Source organism: Pseudophryne corroboree, chromosome 3 (assembly GCF_028390025.1).
Source record: "Pseudophryne corroboree isolate aPseCor3 chromosome 3, aPseCor3.hap2, whole genome shotgun sequence".
NCBI lineage: Eukaryota > Metazoa > Chordata > Amphibia > Anura > Myobatrachidae > Pseudophryne > Pseudophryne corroboree.
The window spans coordinates 673,035,494-673,058,882 of record NC_086446.1 but is presented as its reverse complement, the minus strand read 5'-3'; the positions used below and the strand labels follow the sequence as shown (position 1 = coordinate 673,058,882).

Here is a 23,389-nt window from a genome sequence, read left to right as displayed (position 1 = left end):
TCATTGCGCCTCTTTTTTTCTTTGCGTCATGTGCTGTTTGGGGAGTGTTTTTTGGAAGGGCCATCCTGCGTGACACTGCAGTGCCACTCCTAGATGGGCCAGGTGTTTGTGTCGGCCACTAGTGTCGCTTAGCTTACTCACACAGCTACCTCATTGCGCCTCTTTTTTTCTTTGCGTCATGTGCTGTTTGGGGAGTGTTTTTTGGAAGGGCCATCCTGCGTGACACTGCAGTGCCACTCCTAGATGGGCCCGGTGTTTGTGTCGGCCACTAGGGTCGCTTATCTTACTCACACAGCTACCTCATTGCGCCTCTTTTTTTCTTTGCGTCATGTGCTGTTTGGGGAGTGTTTTTTGGAAGGGCCATCCTGCGTGACACTGCAGTGCCACTCCTAGAGGGCCCGGTGTTTGTGTCGGCCACTAGGGTCGCTTAGCTTAGTCATCCAGCGACCTCGGTGCAAATTTTAGGACTAAAAATAATATTGTGAGGTGTGAGGTATTCAGAATAGACTGAAAATGAGTGGAAATTATGGTTTTTGAGGTTAATAATACTTTGGGATCAAAATGACCCCCAAATTCTATGATTTAAGCTGTTTTTTAGTGTTTATTGAAAAAACACCCGAATCCAAAACACACCCGAATCCGACAAAAAAAATTTGGTGAGGTTTTGCCAAAACGCGGTCGAACCCAAAACACGGCCGCGGAACCGAACCCAAAACCAAAACACAAAACCCGAAAAATTTCAAGTGCACATCTCTAATTATAATGTTACATAATATGAACTGGGACTCTGTAATATGGCATGGCATGAACAGGGGGCGCTGTAACGTGACATAATATGAACTGAGGCACTATATGTCACAATGTGAATTGGGCATACTGTGTTGCATAATGTGTACTGGGAGCCCTACATTGGGCCTAATTCAGACCTGATCGCTCGCTAGGTTTTTTTTGCACTGCTGCGAACAGATAGTCGCCGCCCACAGGGGAGTGTATTTTCACTTTGCATGTGTAGCAGAGATGTACAAACAGATCTTGTGCAGTCTCTGAGTAGCCCAGGACTTACTCAGCCGCTGCGAACACTTCAGCCTGTCTGAGACCGGAATTAACGTCAGGAACCCTCCCTGCAAATGCATGGACACGCCTGCGTTTTTCAAACCACTCCCAGAAAATGGTCAGTTACCACCCACAAACGCCTTCTTTCTGTTAATCTCCTTGCGATCGCCTGTGCGAATCGATTCTTCGCACAAACCTATCGCTGAGCAGCGATCTGCTTTGTACCTATGCGATGCGCCTGCACATTGCGATGCATGCGCAGTTCTGACCTGATCGCAGCGCTGCAGAAAACGCTAGCGAACGATCAGGTCTGAATTACCCCCAATGTGACATAATGTGAACTAGGGCACTACGATGATACAGAAAATAAACTAGGGCCCTAATATGGGGCATAGCATGTCGAGAAGTTTCTCTTTAGAAGCATTGGAACAGAGACACCTTCAAAATGCTGCTATGGGGCCCACAAAGTTCTGACTACCCCCTTGTTGGCATCATCAGGGCAGATCTGGAAAACATTGACTGCCTGACTTGTAAGTCTATTGTCATTCAGAATGGCTGCTGCAAGTGAGGCCCTGGAGACGTGTTTCCTGCGGTTCCGGTATGAATGGTCGACCATGTTATGGTCGACAGTCATTAGGTCGACCACTATTGGTCGACATTGACACATGGTCGACACATGAAAATGGTCGACACATGAAAGGTCGACACATGAAAAGGTCGACATGATTTTTTAAAAACTTTTTTTGGTGTCGTTTTTTGCGTAAAGTGACTGGGAACCCCAAATAGTGCACCGCGTCCCCTCGCATGGCTCGCTTCGCTCGCCATGCTTCGGGCATGGTGCCTTCGCTTCGCTCGGCACACTTTACCGTTCCAATCGTAGTCCACGTGGATCGTTAAGTATGGAAAAGTTCCCCAAAAGAAAAAAAAGTTAAAAACTCATGTCGATATCTGGTTTTCACCTGACTGCGCTCATCCCCTACAGTTTGAGTACTCGTGAAATGATGCAAATGGATACTTATATAAAGGTGTGTTTTACTTTCACATGTATCAAATATGACACTCAATATTATGAAACAGCCCATTGGCCTTTGTGTCAGAACACACACGCCAAGAACCTAAAGGATTTAATCACCAATTTCAGTGATTAAAGGACTGAGTTAAACAGGTGCTCCCCGTGGAGCACACATTGTGATTACCACCTTTTTCATGTTCAACAATATTTATCTGCACTGTTTCATTATATTGAGTGTCATATTTGATACATGTGAAAGTAAAACACACCTTTATATAAGTATCCATTTGCATCATTTCACAAGTACTCAAACTGTAGGGGATGAGCGCAGTCAGGTGAAAACCAGATATCCATATTGAACCAAAGGGCAAGGACACCCTTTTGACTAGCAGCACATCCCATACAGTAAAACCACCCCAGTGCGCAGATTACCTCCCTTTTTGTTAAAAACTCATGTCGACCTTTTCATGTGTCGACCTTTCATGTGTCGACCATTTTCATGTGTCGACCATGTGTTCATGTCGACCATGTCAATGTCGACCAATAGTGGTCGACCTAATGACTGTCGACCATAACATGGTCGACCATGTGAACGGATACCGTTTCCTGCATACATGCTCGCAATTGGCAACTTATTCCCTCCCCCCCCCCTAAAATGGTCCCGACATGCCTGTGTTTTTGCTGCCACTTCCTGTTACCTCCTACAAAATGACCACTCCACGTCAATCACGAATGTATCCTCACTGCGAGAGTAATCACAATTACATCGGTGCACATGCGCATTGTAGGAGGGAGGCATGCACAGGTTACAGATAATAAATCAGCATAGCGTACAACTCTCAATCAGGCCCTATGAGTGATATTGTGATACAGATAATGGCCCTCATTCTGAGTTGATCGCTAGCTGCCGTTGTTCGCGATCAGTTAAAAAAACAGCAAAACTGCGTATGCACCACAATGCGCACGCGCCGTGTATGGGTACAATGAGCATCGTGGTTTTGCACAGGTTTTAGCTACACTTTCAGTCGCACGGGCGAACGCAAGGAGATTGACAGGAAGTGGGAGTTTCTGGGTGTCAACTGACCATTTTCTGGGAGTGTTTGGAAAAATGCAGGCGGGGCCGGGCGTTTGCTGGGCGGGTATCTGACGTCATTACTGTGTCACACGTCGCAGCAATCATCGCACAGAATAAGTAACTACAGGGCTGGTCTTGTTCTGCACAAAATGTGTTTGCAGTCGCTAGGCTGTACAGGCGTTCGCACTCCTGCAAAGCGAAAATACACTCCCCCGTGGGCGGCGACTATGCGTTTGCACGGCTGCTAAAAGTAGCTAGCGAGCGATCAACTCGGAATGAGGGCCAATATTTGTTTTTTTTGTTATGTGTTTTACCATTTCCAATGTCCGTGAACTTTTATTGAGTATTAAGTACTGCATACTGGGCAGTGGTATTTTACCATGATAAACTGCTGGTCTGGCAACGAGGGGGTTAAGGCCAGATACAGTGACAATGAGCCCTCCCCCAGCTGATGTCTGCACTTAGATAAATGTGTGACTATAGTGTAATGTGTATTTGTATAGTTGTTCTGCAAGGCTCAGGCGGCTTTAAGCAATCTAGTTAATTTAGCCTTTGTAGGAGGTAGCCTTAATTTGTTATATCTTTTGCAGAGAAATGCTGGTTGGCGCCCCTGAACGAACTGCAGGAAGAACTTGTCTGTTTGCCAATTTAAACTTAAGCAATCTCTCCTTGGTCGATCTCAAGTCTCCTTGTTTTTCCTTTTTGAAGAATTATGTAGCATGATGCAGCTTGAGTCAGCCACCATCTTGAACTAGCAATGAACTTTGCTTTCTACATATAAATACAGATAGCAATCACACCCCAATCAGCGTGCAGGCTTCAGGGCATCATCTTTGCAACTCTAACGTTCCCATTACGATAATGTGATTTTCACTCAGTCTATAATATCGCCTGCCATGAATAAAACAACTGCCTTCCTTTTTTCTCCTCCGTAGCTAGGTTTTTCCTGGCTGTTTGTGTTTTCAATTCCTTTTAGCTTACTTTATTTTTATTTTTGCTCTCTTTATCAATAAGGCACTCTGTGCATACGCCTGAGTGAAGACGCTTCATAGCTTGACTATTTTTTACAAAGCACCTTCACATGTTACAAACTAGTGGATCTTTAGATGACTGCCTGGAGGTAACGGATGCTGTGGCTCTGTAATTTCTGCATACTGTCGAATGCTGAAGTCCCATTACACAGCTCTCTGTAATTGCTATTTGACGTAGAGCCACTGTAGGGTAATGACTACAAAATCTGCGTCTTTGGGAAAACGTCTTACACCTCCTAAAACCGAATGACTGATTTCACATCGAGTAGTTATAACGACATTCAATAATATTTCACACTAATCAATCACACGGGCATCAGCAAAACAATTTCACCCGTTTAACCATTTAGGTGGCCAAGTTGGATCTTCTCTTTCTTATTCATGCACCATAAACATATTTTCCTTTAAGGCTACAATGTATCTAATGTATGCATTTTGAAGGCAATAGATGCTTTTTTATAGCCGTCTTGGCAAGTTTAACAATGGCCCCACAATAACTGAATGTTGCTTCATCCCCCAAGCATTTCGTGAAGAAGCTACAGTATGAAACTGTTTACGTTTCTGATAAAGGTCGAGGCTCGCATATCCAAAATGCTTGGGACCAGAAGGATTTTGGATATCGAATTTTTCTGTATTTTGGAATATTTACGTACCATAAGGAGATATTGGGGGGATGGAACTCACAAATACAGAATGTATTTAAACACCTTATACACCTAGCCTCAAGGTAATTTTATACAATATATTTTATTTCTGCAGCAAATTCAGTTATGTTTCATATACAACTTATACACATAGCCTGAAGGTAATTTTATACAATATTTTTAATAATTGTGTGCATTAAACAAAGTCTGTATACATTGAATCATCAGAAATCAAAGGTGTCACCATCTCAGTCACACTCAAAAAATTCCATATTTCGGAATATTCCGTATTTGGGAATTTTAGATATGGGATACTAAACCTGTACTATAACTTAGTAACTTGTTTGCAGTTTAAAAATAACTATTTAAAGACGTTTTGGTCCGTACACCCTATTTCATAATATATAGAGGAAACTGCTAAACTACTGTCATTGGATATATAAAATTACAACGCTCATTTATCCACATCTTATTTTTTACAGTAGGGTCTTAAAACTATTATATTTAGTATGTTAATAAATGCTACAGGAAGAGACAAATTCCTTGTTCCAGAAATGGATTGTGATTGTATGTCCCCATCTGAGTGAGGTCAACTGTCGTGGAAGGTGGGCAGTGACAACTGGATGAAAATGTGTACTTAGAACCTCAACAGTATAGCAGAAATCCTTTAACATTGGAATGTTACAGACTTTAGTTTGCATATACGGTATCCCAGGCTCAGACTGGCTCAAAGGGGTACAGGGGGAAACCCCTGTGGGCCCCACTGCCTGTGGGCCCACCTCCTACTCTAGGGATCAGATTCCATACTGTGAACTAGAAATATTAATTATATTTATAATACATTATACTGCACAGGACTATGGTCTACTTTCTAGAGTGTATTGCTGTTGTAAATCTGGTACATTATCACGAATGCACTAGCAGTATTTACTATTTATATGTATAAAGAGGCCCAGACCATATACTCTTTAAGGGTGAACTACAGCAATATACTGTAGAAATAGTCCTGTGCAGTATAAAGCCTCTGTTGTAGCTAGCCACACCCCCACTGGATGCTGGCCACACCCATGTACATGGGCCTCTACCACAGCATTCCCCCGGTGGGCCCTTCATGCCCCAGTCCGACACTGCGGTATCCCCTGACGCATGCGCGTGATGAAATTAGAGAGGAGCGGATTCGGTTTTACTCGGATTTACTTGGTTCTCAAAATGACATCTTATTGGCTCACAGATGTCACGTGTTTTGGATAGCCAATCAGATGCCTTTTTGAAAACCGAGTAAATCCGAGTAAAACCGAATCCGCTCATCTCTAGATGAAATACATAGATAATGATAGTGGTGGTATAGGGAAGACCAGGGCTTAAAGTGGTCCTGGAGAGGTGGTGGAACTCATTTTCCAAGCCATCCTAACCAACCCCACACACACACACACACACACACACACACACACACACACACACACACACACATTAAGCGGAGCCAGGGCTAGTTAAATTAGTGCCCTACTTCCCATACTTTATAAAGGGACATTGATCTCACAAAGAAGCAGCGTGGTCACATAATAGTACCCCCAAATCAAATTATATCACACAGCAGCACAATCTTATTCACATTATTCTGTATGTAGTGCCTCTGATTTACATTATGCCACATAGTAATGCCCCTTCTTCAGGTTATATCACTCAGTAGTGCCCTTTATTCACCTTGCACTACACAATGGTACCCTTGATACATGTAATGCCACACAGTAGTGCCCCTTATACACAATTCCCACAGTAGTAGTGCCCCTTACACATAATGCCCACAGTTGTAGTGTCCCTTACACATAATGACAACAGCAGTGCCACTTATACACATAATGGCCACAGAAGTGCCACTTATACACAAAAAGCCCACAGTAGTAGTGCCGCTTATATACAGAATGCCCACAGTAGTAGTGCCCCTTACACATAATGGCCACAATAGTAGTGCCCCTACACATAATTCCCACAGTAGTGCCCCTTAAACACATCTCTGCCTCTGTCACTCCAGCAGCTCACCACCAGTGTCCCTCCAGCAGCTCCAGGCCCTGCATCTCTCCAGCAGCTTCTCTACCTCTATTGTCCCTCCAGCACCCTCTCATCTTATCTTCAAGATGCACAGAGCCTGCTCCTCTTCATGGCTCCTCTTCACTTTAGCAGCGGTGACAGCATGACATCCCATACGCCGTGCCTGAAAAGGAAGCCACTGGGACCTGATGTGTGTGAGTACCAGAAGGGGTGGGCTGCAAATGGATGGAGGACCATGGATCCACCAGAACGCGAGGAATGGGGAGCTAGCTGCAGCTCATCAGTAATACTAGCGCCGACTGCATTATCTACTGATGTAGGTGATGGGGCAGGCTTTTCTGTTGGAATTACTGTGCAGGGTAATGTAGGTGGTGGAACTTGTTCTCCCTACCATTACAGGTGGTGGAACTCGGTTCCACCTAGTTCCCTCCCCCCCCCCCCCCCCCCCACTTTAACCCCTGGATAAGACTGCCTTTCTCCTGCTATTTTTCTCTTCAATCTTCAGTGGCAAAGGTGTATCCAATCTAGGATGGAGTACCAGTTGACACTTATCACCTTTGCTACTTTAGTAGTTGTGTTAATGAACCACTGAACATCAAAGGTTGATGTATCATACACAGTGCCTGAACCTGGGGAGGACCTTTTTGATATACTATTATCAAGTGGAATCTCTGGTATGTGCATCATCTTATATTACTCACTGTATAGTCCACACGTATCCTCCACATATTTTCTCTTTCTTCACTTTTCCTTTCTTCTGAATCATTGCTGTGATGTGATATCATGCAGCCCACCTAGCACCTTTGCAATCGGATGGGCAACTATGCAAGGTATAACACCTATCCTTGTGTATCAATGCCTATTTCCCTATAGATTGCAAGCTTGCGAGCAGGGTCTTCCTACGTCTATGACTGTTTGTTATTACCCAGTTTTGTTTTATCATTGTGTCCAATTGTAAAGCTCAACAGAATTTGATGCGCTATAAAGAAACTGTTAATAAATAAATAATATATATTACTAACCATGCTGAGGGTGGGAGTGCCTCAAGTTGGGGTTTGTCGTAAGGATGGTGCGATACCACAAGTGACAGGAAGGATCAGATTACAGACATCAGTGCTGGCAGGGGTAGAAATTAGACTGTGGCTGTGTCGATCAAGCAGCTAGTGAGAGCTGTTAGGGGAGGGATGGCGTGGGGCCTCGCTCCACTCACTAATGTGCAGCTGCTAGACACACAGATAGAGCATAAATAGGATTTTGATAACCTACCGGTAAATCCTTTTCTCCTAGTCCGTAGAGGATGCTGGAGATGACATCAAGACCATGGGGTATAGACGGGATCCGCAGGAGACATGGGCACTCTAAAGACTTTTCATTGGGTGTGAACTGGCTCCTCCCTCTATGCCCCTCCTCCAGACCTCAGTTGTAGGAACTGTGCCATGGGAGACTGACATTTCGAGGAAAATAATTACTTAACTAGTGGTGAGATATCTACTAACTCACACCCTCAACCATGCCGCACACATGGCATTCAACATAACACACGCCAACAGGCATGAACCAATTGCAGCAACATGCTGAAACCAAGAAAACACAACTTGTGTAACTCTAATAACTAAACTGCAGGTAAAGTATGCACTGGGACGGGCGCCCAGCATCCTCTACGGACTAGGAGAAAAGGATTTACCAGTAGGTTATCAAAATCCTATTTTCTCATACGTCCTAGAGGATGCTGGGGACGACATCAAGACCATGGGGTCTATACCAAAGCTCCAGTACGGGCGGGAGAGTGCGGATGACCCTGCAGCACCAGTTGACCAAACTTGAGGTCCTCATCGGCCAAGGTGTCAAACTTGTAGAACTTAGCAAATGTGTTTGACCCTGACCAAGTAGCTGCTCGGCAAAGTTGTAATGCCGAGACCCCCCGGGCAGCCGCCCAGGATGAGCCCACCTTCCTAGTGGAGTGGGCCTTTACCGACGTCGGTAACGGCAAACCAGCCGTAGTATGAGCTTGCTGAATCGTATTTCTAATCCAACGTGCAATAGTCTGCTTGGAAGCAGGACAGCCAATCTTGTTGTGAGCATACAGGACAAACAGAGCCTCTGTTTTCCGTATACGAGCCGTTCTAGCGACATAGATTTTCAAAGCTCTAACCACATCTAGAGATTTTGAATCAGTGAATGTGTCAGTAACTACTGGCACTACAATAGGTTGGTTTATGTGGAAAGATGAAACCACCTTCGGAAGAAAATGTTGATGAGTCCTCAACTCTGCCCTATCTTCATAGAAGATCAGGTAAGGGCTCTTGTGAGACAAGACCCCCAATTCAGACACCCGCCTTGCGGATGCCAATGCCAAAAGCATCACCACTTTCCAAGTGAGAAACTTCAACTCTATCTTTTATAGAGGCTCAAACAAATCCGATTGAAGGAACCGCAATACCACGTTAAGGTCCCATGGTGCCACTAGAGGCACGAATGGAGGCTGGATGTGCAGATCCCCTTTCACAAAGGTCTGAACCTCTGTAAGAGAGGCCAACTGTTTCTGGAAGAACACTGAAAAGGCCGAAACCTGGACCTTGACTGATCCCAATTGGATGCCCGCCTCCACACCATCCTGCAAAAAATGGAGAAAACGTCCCAACTCAAACTCTTCCGTAGAAGACTTCTTGGATTCACACCAAGACACATATTTTCTCCAAATACGGTGGTAATGTTTCGACATTACTCCCTTTCTGGCCTGAATAAGGGTGGGGATGACCTCATCGGGAATACCCTTCCTGGCTAGGATACAGCGCTCAACAGCCATGCCGTCAAACGTAGCCGCGGTAAGTCTTGGTACACGCACGGCCCCTGCTGCAGCAGGTCCTCTCGAGAAGGAAGAGGCCGAGGATCTTCTATGAGCAACTGTTGAAGATCTGGGTACCAAGCCCTCCTTGGCCAGTCTGGGGCAATGAAGATTACTTGAACCCTTGTTTTTCTTATGATCCTGAGTACTTTTGGGATCAGCGGAAGTGGAGGGAAGACATACACTGACGGAAACACCCACTGGGTCACCAGTGCATCCACTGCTACTGCTTGAGGGTCTCTCAACCTGGAACAGTATCTCTGAAGCTTCTTTTTGAGACGAGACGCCATCGTGTCTATTTGAGGAACTCCCCAAAGACTTGTCACCTCTGCAAAGACTTCTTGGTGGAGGCCCCACTCTCCTGGATGGAGATCGTGTCTGCTGAGGAAGTCTACTTCCCAGTTGTCTACTCCCGGAATGAATATTGCTGACAGAGCTTGTAGATGTTTTTCTGCCCAGCGAAAGATTTTTATCGCCTCTGCCATTGCAGCTCTGCTTTTTGTTCCGCCCTGCCTGTTTATGTATGCAACTGCTGTTACATTGTCCGCCTGGATCTGCACGAGACGGTCTTGAAGAAGATGTACCGCTTGTTGAAGGCCATTGTAAATGGCTCTTAGCTCCAGAACGTTTATGTGAAGGCAGGCTTCCTGTTGTGACCAATGTCCCTGGACGTGTTTTCCCTGAGAGACTGCTCCCCAGCCTCGGAGACTTGCATCTGTGGTTACCAGGACCCAGTCCTGAATCCCGAACCTGCGTCCCTCTAGCAGGTGAGAGCTGTGCAACCACCACAGGGGCGAAATCCTGGTTTTTGACGATAGGATTATCTTTCTGTGCATGGGTAGGTGTGACCCCGACCACTTGTCCAACAGGTCCCACTGGAATACTCTGGCATGGAACCTGCCAAACTGTATGGCCTAGTAGGCCGCCACCATCTTCCCCAACAACCGAATGCACTGATGGATCGACACACTTGATGGTTTCAATATCTGTTTTACCATTTTCTGGATTTCTAGAGCCTTTTCCAGCGGAAGAAATACTCTCTGAACTTCTGTGTCCAGAATCATCCCGAGGAAAGACAACCTTGTCGTCGGTTCCAACTGTGACTTTGGGTAATTTATGATCCACCCGTATTGTTGGAGTATTGACAGAGAGAGTCAGTGGCGTAAGTTCGTCCCAGTTGCCCAGAGGCAAGATAAATATTGGTGTCCCCCCTATATTTAGATAAATATATGTGTGTACATGTGTGTGTGTGTGTGTGTGTGTGTGTGTGTGTGTGTGTGTGTGTGTGTGTGTGTATGGAGTGTTCTGAATATTTTTTTTATATACTGTAAATATACATTTCACGGTCTTTTATTTTAAATCACACATTTCTTAGCAGTCATACCCAGGATTAGAGCCCATGACTTGTTACACTGACAGCAGACACTTTACTTTATTTGCTTCTGTACAGGAAGCATGAGAATTCTAACTGTATGAAGTTACGTGTAATTGTCAGAGAAGTAACTTCATATAGTTAGAATTCTCATATTTCCTATACAGGAGCAAACGGCTTCATCAGTAAGGTGTCTGCTTCCAGTGTAATAGGTTGTGGGTTCTAATCCTGGGTATGACACTTGTAAAATGTGTATATACAGTATAATAAAAAAGGGTGTGATTTGTAAGTTGCAGGGAACAGTGATGAAGTTGGCCACTGAAAAGATAGCGGCAGCTATCAATGAACTTAATTCAATGAAGTCACAGAATGGGAGGAGAGGTGCCCCACTTCAGAGCAGGAGCCCGGTGGCAGATGACTCCGTTGCCTCCCAGAGTTACGCCTCTGGAGAGAGTGATATGTTTTGTAACAACTGCTCCCTGGATCTTGCCTTTATCAGGAGGTCATCCAGATAAGGAATTATATTAACTCCTTTCTGACGAAGGAGAACCATCATCTCCGCCATCACCTTGGTGAATACCCTCGGCACTGTGGAGAGACCGAAAGGTAACGTCTGGAATTGGTAATGGCAATCAAGAATCGCGAATCTCAGATAAGCCTGGTGAGGAGGATAAATGGGAACATGCAGGAAAGCATCCTTTATGTCTACCGACACCAAGTAGTCCCCCTCCTCCAGACCGGCAATCACTGCCTGAAGTGATTCCATCCTGAACTTGAACCTTTTTAGGTAAAAATTCAGATCCTTTAGATTTAGGATCGGTCTGACCGAGCCGTCCGGCTTCGGAACCACAAAGAGGCTTGAATAAAAACCCCTCCCTTGTTGTGACAACGGTACCAGGACTATGACCTGGTCTTGACATAATTTTTGTATTGCCGCTGTTACTGCTTCTCTTTCTGACGGAGAAACTGGCAAGGTCGATTTAAAAAATCAGCATGGGGGAACGTCTTGAAACTCCAGCTTGTACCCCAGGGATACTATTTGCAACACCCAGGGATCCAGGCCAGACAGAATCCAATCCTGGCTGAAGAGTCTGAGACGTGCCCCCACCCGAGCGGCCTCCTGCAAGGGAGCTCCAGCATCATGCTGGGGACTTGGCAGAAGTAGGGGTAGACTTCTACTCTTGGGAACCTGGAGCCGCTGTGGGCTTCTTTCCCCTTCCCCTACCTGCAAAGAAGGGGGAACCTCTCGTCTTTTTGTATTTATTGGGCCGAAAGGATTGCATTTGCGGGTGATAGGTCTTTTTTGTCGGTGCAGGCGCAGAGGGCAAAAATGTCGACTTACCTGCGGTAGCCACCTAGACAACGCATCCAGGCCATCGCCAAATAAGGCCTCACCTTTATATGGGAGAGCCTCCATGTTTCTTTTGGAATCTGCATCCGCGTTCCACTGGCGAATTCACAACGCCCGCCTAGCCGATACTGCCATGGTAGCGGCCTGCGAACTCAAGAGTCCAATATCCTTCATTGCTTCCAGCATGTAGGCGGCAGCGTCCTTGATATTCCCTAACTTAAGGAGTATCTCATCTTTATCAATCGTGTAAATTTCTGATGACACGCTTTCTGACCATTTTTCAATAGCACGACTCACCCATGCGCAGGCAATAGTGGGCCTGATCAGTGTACCATTGGTAACATAAATGGATTTCAATGTCGTTTCCATTTTGCGGTCTGCCGGCTCTTTAAGAGAAGCCATGCCAGGAGCAGGGAGCATTACCTTTTCTGTCAACCTGGAAAGTACACTGTCTAACACAGGGGGTGACTCCCACTTTTTCCTGTCCTCAGCCGGGAAAGGGTAAGCTATGTGAATTCTTTTGGGAATACGAAATCTTTTATCAGGATTCACCCACATCCCTTCAAACAGAGCATTTAGTTTGTGTAAAGGAGGGAACGTGACTTTGGACTTCTTTCCTCACATAAATACGCCTTCTCCTGAGGTACAGGAGTGGTTTCTGTAACCTCCAACACTTTCCTTATAGCCACAATCATATATTGTATATTCTTTGCCAATTTATGATCTATCTCTCTGGATTCACTATCGTTGACACAAGAGTCAGAATCCGTGTCGGTATCAGTGTTTACAACATTTGCAAATGATCTCTTATGTGACCCAGAGGGGCCGCCCGCATAAGGAATAACAGCATCCTGAAAAATCACATCTTCCACAGATTTTCTCCAGCATGCAGCCTTAGATTCAGACTTATCCAATCTACGGTTAATCAGATGCATACTGTCACGTATCTCTTTCACCCATACAGGCTCTTGGTGTGCCGGTAGCGCCACCACATTACAACTCTGTGTCCCTAAAATGGCTTCCTCCGGGGAGGAACTACCTGCCTCAGACATGCCTCACACGTGTACAGAACACCAACAGACACAATGGGACTTATTTTGGGGACAGACCCACAGTAAAATCTATCAGAGGGACACAGGATAGGAGCAGCCAGTTCACAATCCCAGCGCCAGTATTTCCTGTGAACACAGTATGTCCACAGCCTAACAGCGCTTTTTAAATAGTAATATACACTATCAAATGCATCACAATCGCTTTGTGCTCCCCCTTAATAGCACCCTGTACTTGTCAGAAGTGGAGGAGAGGACCAGCGTGTTCTCTGCAGCCTGAGGAGAGAGAGAAAATGGCACTGAGTAGTGTGCTGGCTGCCTGAGGAAGAAGCTCCGCCCCCACAATGGCGCATCCTTACACTCATACAAACACTGTAATATTTACACTGGCGGGGGTAGGGCTGTGCCAGTGGCAACTTATGCCCCCTTTTAGCCAGTTTGATGTATTTTTCTTGTTGCCCAGGGCGCCCCCCCGCGCCCTGCACCCTGTAGTGCCTGTGTGTGTGGGCAGCAATGGCGTGCTGCACTCCCACCAGCCGCGCCGCACCTCAGCCGTCACTTACTTGATAGAAGATCATTCTTCTTATACTCACCTGTCTTCTGACTTCTGGCTCTGTGAGGGGGGTGACGGCGTGCTGTGGGAGTGAGCATCTAGACACGGCTAGCGTTCAGTTCCCTTCAGGAGCTAATGGTGTCCTGTCAGCCAGAAGCAGAGCCATGAAACTCTGAGGAAGTTGGTTCCTACTTCTGCCCCATCAGTCCCACGAAGCAGGGAGTCTAATGCCAGCAGATCTCCCTGAAGATAAAAAACCTAACATAAGTATTTTCAGAGAAACTCAGTAGAGCTCTTCAGAGTGCATCCAGTCGACCTGGGCACATTTCTAAAACTGAGGTCTGGAGGAGGAGCATAGAGGGAGGAGCCAGTTCACACCCAATGAAAAGTCTTTAGAGTGCCCATGTCTCCTGCGTATCCCGTCTATACCCCATGGTCTTGATGTCGTCCCCAGCATCCTCTAGGACGTATGAGAAATATAATGGATAAATATATCATCATCCAGATTCAGTCCTTTAGATGCAAGACTCTTTCATTTGTGGATCCACTTCATTTCTGACTTTTCTAGTCTCGTTTCTTCATCCTCACACTGCCTTAAGGAAGGGAGAGGTCCCGCCAAGGGCTGGCTGGAAACTTTCTGCCATTCCACCACCCCCGTAGTACGCAGCAACGATTAAACAGCTGCTGGTGCTGCTCTTATTCTATCACAGATAGGGTGCTGTTATGTGTAGAAGACTACATATACATACAGAGCCGGATTAATGGCGGGGCGGAAGGGGCGGTCATCCCGGGGCCCCCACACACTGTCCTCACAACTGCAAAAAAAACATTGGAGTAGGAGTACAGCATTTACCTGTCTCCTCTTCGTCCTCCTCGGCAGCTGAGACGTTACAACAGAACATGCTCCGCCCATCGCTGCTAATCTTTGTCAGGCCACACCTCCGGGCGGGCCTTCCCCAGACTGATGCTGTCAAAAGGCTGGCGCTGAGGAGAATAATCCGACTCCTTCTCTGCCCCTTCCTGCCTCTGATGCTTCCCTGCTCATTGCTGTAAATGCTGGGATGACAGGCCAAGCTCCGCCTGCTGTATGTTAATATGTAAGGTCCCCATATCTCCTTGCTTAGCTTCTCGCTCTCCTTATGACTCCCCCTTTAGGTAAAAAGTTATAGATTTTTGCACAACACTTAAGGTCACTGGGAAAGCTGTTGGCAGGGGTGGAATGGTGTGCCGGGATGCCGGACCGGATTCCGTTTGGCCGGTCCGGCGTCCCCTCATTGGCCAGCCATCACCCCTATGCAGGCTGCCGCCGCCAGCCGCATGCGCAGCTGCTCCGACAGCAGCAATCTTTTAAATTCTTCACAGAGCTTCTGCGCATGCGCGGAAGCTTCAGTTAATGCTGCCGCAATCGCGGCTGCGGCTGGCGGCGGCGGCCTGCATAGGGGTGATGGCCAGCCAATGAGGGGCAACATTACTGACGGCTCCACCTCCCACCAGCGGTATCTCAGCCCCTCTGTCACACTGACACTGTACAAAGGAGCGACTGCTGATAAAACATTCAGTAAGTACTGTCTACTCTACTGTACCACATTTAATAATTATATAGTGTGCCTGCCTGCTGCATCATATATATTTTAAAGATTATATATGTATAATATATATATTCTAGATATTATATATATATAATACATATATATATATATAAATATAGTCAATGTCCGGCACTCCACTGAACAATGTATACTGCGCCCGGTGCCCTCACAGCCAGAATAGAAGCAAGAAAAATAGTAATACCCAGCGGCACTCACAGCGTTGAAGAAACTGGTAAATAAACGGCCAGACTCCGTGTCAGTCAATCAACGTTTCAATTTCATTTAGAATTGTCGTCAGGATACAAACAAACATAAAAGTCTCACCTTATATCCCCACCGCTGTGTGCACGTCTCCCGCCCGCTGCGGCGCCAGTCCAGGACGCCGGAGCTGAGCGCGATTGAATGACGTCAGAGCAGAGCGCCCAGACGCTCTGCAACCCATCACCATGGTAACAATAATAAACATATCACCGTGCTGGAAATATATATATATAATACATATATATATATATATATATATATATATATACAGTATTAGAGATGAGCGGGTTCGTTTCTCAGAGAACCCCCCCGAACTTTGCCTTCCGAGTCCGGATCCGAGCCAGGTTCGGATTTTCCCTCTTGACTCGGAAACCCGAACGCAGCAAAATGTCATCATCCTGCTGTCGGATTCTCGTGGGATTTGGATTCCATATAAGGAGCCGCACGTTGCTGCCATTTTCACTCCAGTCTCGGACAGTGAGAGGTTCAGTGTGCTCAGTGTCTGTTTATTGGGGCGGGAAAGTGGGGTGGCAAGTATTGTGCTGCTCAGTCCAGTCCATATATCCAGTGTAGCTGTAAAGTGGTGCTGTGTTGTGCAGACCAGTCCAGTGTAGTCAGTGTATTGTGCTGTATCAGTCCAGCCATTCACAGTGTTGGTGTTCTCTGCTGCCATATATCAGTAATTCCAGTATATATATTAGTGATGAGCGGGTTCGGTTCCTCGGAATCCGAACCCGCCCGAACTTCACCTTTTTTTTACACGGGTCCGAGCGACTCGGATCCTCCCGCCTTGCTCGGTTAACCCGAGCGCGCCCGAACGTCATCATCCCGCTGTCGGATTCTCGCGAGACTCGGATTCTATATAAGGAGCCGCGCGTCGCCGCCATTTTCACACGTGCATTGAGATTGATAGGGAGAGGACGTGGCTGGCGTCCTCTCCGTTGTATTAGAAAAAAAAAACAACTGAGTGACTTAGTTTTAATTGTGGGGAGGATTGGGGACGGGGAGCAGCTGTTAGGGAGTACAGTGCAGGGTTTTGAGTTTAATCCGTTGTTTCTCTGCCTGAAAAAAAAACGCTCCACCATATCTGTGCTCACTCAGTGTGCTGCACTGCTGCATGATATATCTGTGCTGAGTGCACTGCTCACACTGCCTAATTGTGGGGACTGGGGAGCAGTTATAGCAGGAGTACAGTGCACAGTTTTACTGACAGTGACCACCAGTCCAGTATACGTTTGTCTGCCTGAAAAACACTGTGGTGTTTTTTTTTTTTTTCTTCATGCTAGTTTGTTTATCAGTCTGCTGACAGTGTCCACCAGGTCCGTTATACAGTATATTATATATATAATTAAGCACTAAGCAGCAGTACGGTAGGCCACGGCTGTACCTACCTCTGTGTCGTCACTCGTCGTCCATAAGTATAATTAATACTATACTATCCATCCATCTACATTGAATACCTGTGGTGTTTTTTTTTCTTTCTTCATACTAGTTTAGCAGTCTGCTGACACTGTCCACCAGGTCCGTTATACAGTATAATATCATATATATAAGCACTAAGCAGCAGTACGGTAGGCCACGGCTGTACCTACCTCTGTGTCATCACTCGTCGTCCATAAGTATAAGTAATACTATACTATCCATCCATCTACATTGTATACCTGTGGTGTTTTTTTTTTTCTTTCTTCATACTAGTTTAGCAGTCTGCTGACACTGTCCACCAGGTCCGTTATACAGTATAATATCATATATATAAGCACTAAGCAGCAGTACGGTAGGCCACGGCTGTACCTACCTCTGTGTCGTCACTCGTCGTCCATAAGTATAAGTAATACTATACTATCCATCCATCTACATTGTATACCTGTGGTGTTTTTTTTTTCTTTCTTCATACTAGTTTGTTTAGCAGTCTGCTGACAGTGTCCACCAGGTCCGTTATACAGTATATCATATATATAAGCACTAAGCAGCAGTACGGTAGGCCACGGCTGTACCTAACTCTGTGTCGTCACTCGTCGTCCATAAGTATAAGTAATACTATACTATCCATCCATCTACATTGTATACCTGTGGTGTTTTTTTTTTTCTTTCTTCATACTAGTTTAGCAGTCTGCTGACACTGTCCACCAGGTCCGTTATACAGTATATCATATATATAAGCACTAAGCAGCAGTACGGTAGGCCACGGCTGTACCTACCTCTGTGTCGTCACTCGTCGTCCATAAGTATAAGTAATACTATACTATCCATCCATCTACATTGTATACCTGTGGTGGCTTTTAGTTGTGCGCAAAATATGGAGAACAAAAATGTGGAGGTTAAAAAAATAGGGAAAGATCAAGATCCACTTCCACCTCGTGCTGAAGCTGCTGCCACTAGTCATGGCCGAGACGATGAAATGCCATCAACGTCGTCTGCCAATGCCGATGCCCAATGTCATAGTACAGAGCATGTAAAATCCAAAACACAAAAGATCAGTAAAAAAATGCCAATATGCCATTTACGACACGGAGTGGCAAGGAACGGCTGAGGCCCTGGCCTATGTTCATGGCTAGTGGTTCAGCTTCAAGACTTGCGGCAAAAGCACAGCAAAGAACTGTGCGTTCTTCGAAATCCCAAATCCCAAAGGAGAGTCCAATTGTGTCGGTTGCGATGCCTGACCTTCCCAACACTGGACGGGAAGAGCTTGCGCCTTCCACCATTTGCACGCCCCCTGCAAGTGTTGAAAGGAGCACCCGCAGTCCAGTTCCTGATAGTGAAATTGAAGATGTCAGTGTTGAAGTACACCAGGATGAGGATATGGGTGTTGCTTGGGCTGGGGAGGAAATTGAAAAGGAGGATTCTGATGGTGAGGTGGTTTGTTTAAGTCAGGCACCCGGGGAGACACCTGTTGTCCGTGGGAGGAATATGACCATTGACATGCCTGGTCAAAATACAAAAAAAATCAGCTCTTCAGTGTGGAAGTATTTCAACAGAAATGCGGACAACAGGTGTCAAGCCGTGTGTTGCCTTTGTCAAGCTGTAATAAGTAGGGGTAAGGACGTTAACCACCTCGGAACATCCTCCCTTATACGTCACCTGCAGCGCATTCATAATAAGTCAGTGACAAGTTCAAAAACTTTGGGCGACAGCGGAAGCAGTCCACTGACCGGTAAATCCCTTCCTCTTGTAACCAAGCTCGCGCAAACCACACCACCAACTCCCTCAGTGTCTATTTCCTCCTTACCCAGGAAAGCCAATAGTCCTGCAGGCCATGTCACTGGCAAGTCTGACGAGTCCTCTCCTGCCTGGGATTCCTCCGATGCATCCTTGAGTGTAATGCCTACTGCTGCTGGCGCTGCTGTTGTTGCTGCTGGGAGTCGATCGTCATCCCATAGGGGAAGTCGGAAGACCACTTGTACTACTTCCAGTAAGCAATTGACTGTCCAACAGTCCTTTGCGAGGAAGATGAAATATCACAGCAGTCATCCTGCTGCAAAGCGGATAACTGAGGCCTTGACAACTATGTTGGTGTTAGATGTGCGTCCGGTATCCGCCGTTAGTTCACAGGGAACTAGACAATTTATTGAGGCAGTGTGCCCCCGTTACCAAATACCATCTAGGTTCCACTTCTCTAGGCAGGCGATACCGAGAATGTACACGGACATCAGAAAAAGACTCACCAGTGTCCTAAAAAATGCAGTTGTACCCAATGTCCACTTAACCACGGACATGTGGACAAGTGGAGCAGGGCAGACTCAGGACTACATGACTGTGACAGCCCACTGGGTAGATGTATTGCCTCCCGCTGCAAGAACAGCAGCGGCGGCACCAGTAGCAGGATCTCGCAAACGCCAACTCGTTCCTAGGCAGGCTACGCTTTGTATCACCGCTTTCCAGAATATGCACACAGCTGAAAACCTCTTACGGCAACTGAGGAAGATCATCGCAGAATGGCTTACCCCAATTGGACTCTCCTGGGGATTTGTGACATCGGACAACGCCAGCAATATTGTGCGCGCATTACATCTGGGCAAATTCCAGCACGTCCCATGTTTTGCACATACCTTGAATTTGGTGGTGCAGAATTATTTAAAAAACGACAGGGGAGTGCAAGAGATGCTGTCGGTGGCCAGAAGAATTGCGGGCCACTTTCGGCATGCAGGCACCGCGTACAGAAGACTGGAGCACCACCAAAAAAACCTGAACCTGCCCTGCCATCATCTAAAGCAAGAGGTGGTAACGAGGTGGAATTCAACCCTCTATATGCTTCAGAGGATGGAGGAGCAGCAAAAGGCCATTCAAGCCTATACATCTGGCCACGATATAGGCAAAGGAGGTGGAATGCACCTGTCTCAAGCGCAGTGGAGAATGATTTCAACGTTGTGCAAGGTTCTGCTGCCCTTTGAACTTGCCACACGTGAAGTCAGTTCAGACACTGCCAGCCTGAGTCAGGTCATTCCCCTCATCAGGCTTTTGCAGAAGAAGCTGGAGGCATTGAAGGAGGAGCTAAAACAGAGCGATTCCGCTAGGCATGTGGGACTTGTGGATGAAGCCCTTCATTCACTTAACCAGGATTCACGTGTGGTCAATCTGTTGAAATCAGAGCACTACATTTTGGCCACCGTGCTCGATCCTAGATTTAAAATCTACGTTGGATCTCTCTTTCCGGCAGACACAAGTCTGCAGGGGTTCAAAGAACTCCTGGTGAGAAAATTGTCAAGTCAAGCGGAACGCGACCTGTCAACATCTCCTCCTTCACATTCTCACGCAACTGGGGGTGCGAGGAAAAGGCTACGAATTCCGAGCCCACCCGCTGGCGGTGATGCAGGGCAGTCTGGAGCGACTGCTGATGCTGACATCTGGTCCGGACTGAAGGACCTGCCAACGATTACTGACATGTCGTCTACTGTCACTGCATATGATTCTCTCACCATTGAAAGAATGGTGGAGGATTATATGAGTGACCGCATCCAAGTAGGCACGTCAGACAGTCCGTACGTATACTGGCAGGGAAAAGAGGCAATTTGGAGGCCCTTGCACAAACTGGCTTTATTCTACCTAAGTTGCCCTCCCTCCAGTGTGTACTCCGAAAGAGTGTTTAGTGCCGCCGCTCACCTTGTCAGCAATCGGCGTACGAGGTTACTTCCAGAAAATGTGGAGAAGATGATGTTCATTAAAATGAATTATAATCAATTACTCCATGGAGACATTCACCAGCAGCAATTGCCTCCAGAAAGTACACGGGGATCTGAGATGGTGGATTCCAGTGGGGACGAATTAATAATCTGTGAGGAGTGGGATGTACACAGTGAAAGGGGTGATGAATCGGACGATGATGATGAGGTGGACATCTTGCCTCTGTAGAGCCAGTTTGTGCAAGGAGAGATTGATTGCTTCTTTTTTGGTGGGGGCCCAAACCAACCAGTAATTTCAGTCACAGTCGTGTGGCAGACCCTGTCGCTGAAATGATGGGTTGGTTAAAGTGTTAATGTCCTGTTTATACAACATAAGGGTGGGAGGGAGGGCCCAAGGACAATTCCATCTTGCACCTCTTTTTTCTTTCATTTTTCTTTGCGTCATGTGCTGTTTGGGGAGTATTTTTTAGAAGGGCCATCCTGCCTGACACTGCAGTGCCACTCCTAGATGGGCCAGGTGTTTGTGTCGGCCACTTGGGTCGCTTATCTTACTCACACAGCTACCTCATTGCGCCTCTTTTTTTTCTTCTTTGCGTCATGTGCTGTTTGGGGAGTAGTTTTTGGAAGGGCCATCCTGCCTGACACTGCAGTGCCACTCCTAGATGGGCCAGGTGTTTGTGTCGGCCACTTGGGTCGCTTATCTTACTCACACAGCTACCTCATTGCGCCTCTTTTTTTTCTTCTTTGCGTCATGTGCTGTTTGGGGAGTAGTTTTTGGAAGGGCCATCCTGCCTGACACTGCAGTGCCACTCCTAGATGGGCCAGGTGTTTGTGTCGGCCACTTGGGTCGCTTATCTTACTCACACAGCTACCTCATTGCGCCTCTTTTTTTTCTTCTTTGCGTCATGTGCTGTTTGGGGAGTATTTTTTGGAAGGGCCATCCTGCCTGACACTGCAGTGCCACTCCTAGATGGATATACAATATCTCTGCATATATTCATGATCACAGGGATTGATTTTGTTTGATTCTGCAAGTAGCCTGCCCTAGGCAGCGCTTCAAAGGCATATTCTATGTGTTTGTCCCTTTGAGGACTTGTCACCAAGGGGATTGTTTGATTGGTGACAATTCATCAGTCTCACATACTATCTTGTGTAAATACAAGCAATAACCGCTACTAACAGTAATATACTTTGCCACTGTCATAAGTGACCATCTAGATTTTTTTCAGGTTATCATACCAGTTTTCGGGTTCTTTAATAGGATGTGTTAAACATACATAACACCGTATTCAGCGGCATTTGGCACCAATTACATTAATTTGTTGGTCTGTGTATGTTCATCTTGATTACATTCATCGTTTTTTCCTCCTTTTCTGTGGTACCTGCATGATACCTTTTACCGTCACCAAGACTCATTATATTGAAACAATACAGGTGACCAAAAGGAGACCTAGAGCATCTAATCAACTGTCCTCACAATACTTCTTAAATTCTTTCACTACGTTCCTACTTTTCTTCCTTCTGTGAACTCTCATCCACGATTCTGGCGGACGTGTCCCCTCAGGTACACGTCTCGCCAGTCTAACGTGGACAGCAGATTCACACTTATCTGTCTACCGTTACCCACCCAACTTTATATTACAGTCTTATCATTTTTTCTCCCGAGAAGGAATCAATCCTTCCGTTTCGGTGCACTCTCATTGGTGATGTAGGGCAAGTTCTCTCTACGACCATACCCCTACGTTCACGCCCAATCTCGTCCGATCTTGGAAGCTAAACGGAGGTGGGCTGGGTCAGTACCTAGACAGGTGACTGCTAGGGAATACCCGGTGAAGTAGGAAGATTTTCTTCCCTATGGTAATAACGCCAACAGCAGTATCACCACTTATACTTAATCCTACTACTCCTTTAATCTCTAATTGTTACGATTTACTTATCAATGATAGTGGCAAACTATTAGAATTGTTAAACAGTGTGTGGGTTCTCCCACTCACGAATTTAACCCTATTTAGGGCCGCATTAATACAAACAAAGTTTGTACAGATCTTTGGCAGACGGAGGCAGCTTGAGATGTAGCTACCTTTCCGATATGCATTTATCCAGGTATAATTAAGATCTGAACATTTCACACATTATTTTGAAACAAATTTTTTTTTCTTCCAGACATATTTCCCGTACTATATAATCATGGCTACTCATGTTGAATTTATCTTGTTTTGAGTTCTTATGTGTGGAAAAGAGTACAAGCTAAAGACGACATTATTAAGTTTTAGGCTCATCACTTACTGACCATCATTTAAGAAAATATAATAAGAGTGCGCCCAAACAAGAGTCATACTTTTTCTCCTTGTACATATACCACTCCTAGATGGGCCAGGTGTTTGTGTC

General features: G+C 46.1%; 1 pseudogene; it reads left to right on the top strand.

Annotated features, from left to right (window-relative positions):
- The first annotated feature begins 22,723 nt into the window (after window positions 1–22,723).
- On the top strand, window positions 22,724–22,842 carry LOC134898276 (5S ribosomal RNA; annotated as a pseudogene).
- Window positions 22,843–23,389: the final 547 nt, after the last annotated feature.